Source organism: Antechinus flavipes, chromosome 6 (genome assembly GCF_016432865.1).
Source record: "Antechinus flavipes isolate AdamAnt ecotype Samford, QLD, Australia chromosome 6, AdamAnt_v2, whole genome shotgun sequence".
Taxonomy (NCBI): Eukaryota; Metazoa; Chordata; class Mammalia; order Dasyuromorphia; family Dasyuridae; genus Antechinus; species Antechinus flavipes.
In genome coordinates, this window is record NC_067403.1 from 237,875,594 (window position 1) to 237,880,545 (window position 4,952).

Consider the following 4,952-nt stretch of genomic DNA (forward strand, 5'->3'; position numbering starts at 1 on the left):
GCCTCTTGTCATTGACCTTCATTTCCCTCCCTGCCTTTAATGTCTTCATTTGTAGAGATAAAGGGTTGGGCTTGACCTCTAAAGTCAATTCCAGCCCTAAATCTAGGATCTTGATAATACAACAGAACCCAGCAAGAAGAAATATAAAGAGAAATTTCACTTAACACAATTACATTATGTAAAAAGTATTTGGGAGTCCAAGACCCACCCAGGAATTAGATTAGTACAATCACAAAATGTTCTTTACAAGAATAAAAGAGAAACTTAAATAACTGGAAAAGTATTAATTGCTTATAGTTAGGTCGAATCATTCTAATATAAAGGACTATATTACCTCAAAGAGCTTCCTTTTTCAATGCTATACCAATCAAATTACCAAAGGATTATTTTATTAAGATAGAAAAAAATCTAATGAAGTTCATCTGGAGGAACAAAAAAATTCTTCAAGGAAATAGTGAAAAAAATAAGAAGCCAGGGTGCTTAACAGTGAAGCAGTAACCCTCAAAATGATTTGATATTGGCTAAAAAGAGAGGTCAATAGTGGGACTCATTAGTCACACAACATCCTTTGTACTCTTAAAAGAATGTTTAATTGGAGTCTTTTGTTTCTAAGCCATAATAATTTCTAGTTATAACTCATCTTTAGCCTTTTAGAAAGATTTCTCTTAAACTGGCTCCTACCTCTTCATGAAAGAAAAAAAAAGCAAAAACAACCAGCATAACAATCATATCTGATAAGGCATAAGATATTATGCATACATAGATCTCCATTTCACCCAAGAATGTTTTTTCTTCTATTTTTAAGACTAAAATTATTTCCGCCATGTTGTTGATCAAACTCTTTGTGAATTCATTTGAAGTTTTCTTGGCAAAGATACTGCATGTACTTTCTTCTCCAGCTCATTTTACAGATGAGGAAACTGAGGCAAACAACATTAACTGCTTTGCCCAGGGTCACACAGTTATTTACTTTTATAATTATTACAAGTAAAGGCAATTTTTAAACATTCATTTAAAAAAAGTTTTGAGTTATAACTTTTCTTCCTTCTTCCCTCCCTCCCTCCTTAAGATGAATAGCAAAATGTGCATTCATGTAAAACATATTTCCATATTAAACATATTGTAGAAGAAGAAACAGACTAAAAGAACAAAACTCACCAAAAAAAAAAGTGAAAATAGTACAGTTCCATCTGCATTCAGAATCCATCAGTTCTTTCAGAAACAGACCATTTACAGAAGAGGAAACATAAGACTACTAAAAATCAGTTGGAAAAAAATGCTCAAGCTGACTTCAAACATTTAATTGAAAAGAACAGCTACAAGGCAAATGAAACTGAATGCTATGAAATTGTAATGTTCCAGCTTGTCCTCAAATAAGAGCTAGAAGTTATAATTGTAGAAAAGGAGGAATAGGGATGTGGAATATATCCACTCAGTACATTTTCTTACTGAGGAATTTTATTTATTTTTAAAAATGAACTTTTTTTGAAAATTCAGCTATAATTTTTATTTAGAAAACTAAAGAAAATTAAAAAAAAAAACACCCCAAAGCACAAGGAGAGTTAGGGTACTTCTGTGTTTCAAATTTCAGAATGAAGAAATGAAAAAGAACACATGTATATCTAACAATCCACATTTGAACACTAAAGACCATCTCATATTATTAAGTTAAAATGTAAAATATATTGTATTTAACGTATACTTTAACATGTTTTACATGTATGGGACTGCCTGCCATCTAGGGGAGGGGGTGGAGGGAAGAAGGAGAAAAGTTGAAACAGAAGTGATTGCAAGGGTCAATGTTGAAAAATTACCCATGCATATGTTTTGTCAATAAAAAGCTATAATAACAAAAAAGAGAAGGAAAAAAGAAAGAAAAAGAAAAAAGAAAAAGTTAAAATGTAAAACCACTTATTTTTGGAGAGATTTGGGATATTCCTGGACATCTTTAGTACATTCTGTATCATCACATCTATGGTGTGAACACTGAGTATAATGGGGATCTTGGTTGATGTCATTAATTTAACATAATTTTGTTTCTCTTTTTTATTTTTTGTTAGAAGGGTAGTGAATGGAGGGCTATATAAGGAAGTGAAGGTGATATAAAAACAAAACTAAAATTTTAAATTAAAAAAACTGGAAAATGTTCAAGTTCATTATAATCAAAGAAACATAAAATAAGCCAACTTTGAGATATGACCTTACCCATTCAATTGGCAATAATAATTAAAATCAATGCTGGCAGGGTATGGAGACAGGTACAATTGTTGCTGGTAGAACTTCAAATAGGTACCTTCCCTTAGAAAGCAATCTAGGGTGGGGAAGACACAACAGCCAGGAGGCTGAGACTGGCTAATCTCGAGTCTCTTGAGGGGGTTCCAAGTTGCGTTGGGTTATATCAATAGGTTGTCTCAATAAGTTGAGTGACAGAGTCTTTAACAAATTAGATAGGAGCGGGAGTGGGGGTGTGGGGGAGGTGGTGCTACAAGGTTATCTAATGAGGTCCAAACAGCCCCAGATCAGAAGCGGAGCAGATCAAACATCCCCAGCCAATCAGCAGTGGGATCCAACTATGAGTGGCTCTTTCATTTCTATCCTTATTGAAATGAAGTGACAAAGTCTTTAAAAATAAAAGCAAGGGGAGAAATCTAACAGCTCTTGAAATTTTACCCCCCCAAAGTAGTATCCCATTTTTTCATCCAATAATTACAGTTAGATCCAAATATCCTCAGGGAATAAGCAAAAACAGAGCTACAAAATATTAATAGAAATATTGAAAACTATTAATATAAAATTATTTCTAATCGCAAAATGCTAGAAACTACCCCCAATTTTTTATTTTTAGAAAAAATAAAAGATCTAAATAAATCATGGTACATTAGCTTGAAGTAACAAGGAGAGAGACTGAGGCTGAGCACTTGGTTTAAGTGACTTGTGCTGGTTCTCACAGTCACTCTGTGCCAGGAGAGAGGCTTTGAATCCAGGTGAGCTAGACCAATACACCCTCCTTGGAATACCAGGGAGCAATATAAGGAACTACAGACAGTCCTTTATGCAATAATGCAAGATGATAAATATATAATATAGAGCCATAAACACCTATAGTTGCCTAATTATTTTTTTAAAAAAGTGAAATTGACAGAAATGCTGGAGGGATTTTTTTTTTCCTTTTAAAAAGACCAGTCTTTTCCCTAGTTCCCTTATTTTAGAAGTGTAGAAGCTACTGAGGGGCTTGTCCCACCCACTCTGATATTCCAGTGAACTTTCATTTACACTGTTTCCTACCTGGACCAATTTGTCCCTTCTTAGGCTGAACTTAATGGAAATGTTCCATGGGTTTAAGTTTAGTTTTCTGTTTAGTTTTAAGTGTTAGGTTTCTGGCAGCTCAGAACTCCTGAGTTTCAGAAATCCTCAGCCTCAGCCTTCCTGTATTAAAGTAATACCTGTCTAAGTAAGGGGATGACTAAGAAGATATGATTATTTTATGAGTGAAATTCATTTATTTAAATTTGAGTGGTTTAAGAGAGTAGTTTCGAATGTCAAAGGTAGAAGAGATCTGAAAAAAGTACAATGTCAGTTGAAAAGGATCTTAATATATAGATCTAATATCTGGAGAAGATCTCAAAGCACAAGATGCCAGAAGTAGATGGTTGGTTCATGGAAGGGAAGAGATGAGACTTTCTACAGAAGAATATGGACTGACTGCTCAAAGGGACCTTAGAACAGAGCCTAGAATAGAGAACAGTTTTAGAATCTCATTTGTTTAGAATATATATTTCATATATTCATAAGTATTTCAACAGAATTGGTTTCCTTTGTAATGCAATGTGCTTTATTTTGTGCTGATGTTTTATTTTATGAGCTTACAAATATGAATCTGGGAAAGGCTTCTTAAACTTTCTCCCCTCACGACTTCTTTTTGACCGACTCATTATTACGCCAAGGCTGGGTATATAGATATATAAAATAGGAATACAAAGTAAACTTTTAATGATCATCAACCTTAATTTCACGCCCCCCACATTGTTTTGAGAACACGTATAGGGTCAGAATCCACAGTTTAAGAGGCTGGGGTCTACAACAGGATGAATACAGAGAGGACTGGGGAGACTTAAATGAACTGATGCTAAGTGAAATGAGCAGAACCAGGAGATCATTATATACCTCAACAACGATACTGTATGAGGATGTATTCTGATGAAGTGGATCTCTCCGATAAAGAGAGCCTTAATTGATCAAAGATGGACAGAAGCAGCTACACCCAGAGAAAGAACACTGGGAAACCGAATGTGAACTATTTGCATTTTTGTTTTTCTTCCCGGGTTATTTCTACCTTCTGAATCCAATTCGTCCTGTGCAACAAGAAAACTGTTCGGTTCTGCAAACATATATTGTATGCAAGATATACTGTGACCTATTTGACATGTATAGGACTGCTTGCCATCTGGGGGACGGGGTGGAGGGAGGGAGGGGAAAAATCGGAACAGAAGTGAGTGCAAGGAATAATGCTGTAAAAAATTACCCTGGCATGGGTTCTGTCAATAAAAAGTTATTAAAAAAAAAAGAAGCTGGGGTCTATAGGAGCCCCCGGATTGCCGAAGAAGTCCGGGACACAGAAAAGATGACCGCGTTGTAGAGTAGACAACGCTGGAGTCAGAGCAGAGGTGAGCGCAGAGCCATTATTTTGACAGTTACTCATCGGACGTCCAGGAAATCTCAGAACAAGTTTTCTCCTCTCCAGATCGGGACTACATCCCCTCTCACACGAAGATCAGTAGGACGACGCGGTTTGTAAAGTGCTTTGCGCGCTCTAGAAGGCCATCTTGTTGAGAATTATCCAGAGGTGTCAGATTATCCGAATCACGAAGGCTGGACACACTTTTAAATTTAATCTGCAACATTTTAAGTTTACGTTTAATCTGCATCATTAACATTTTACCCAACACTACTTA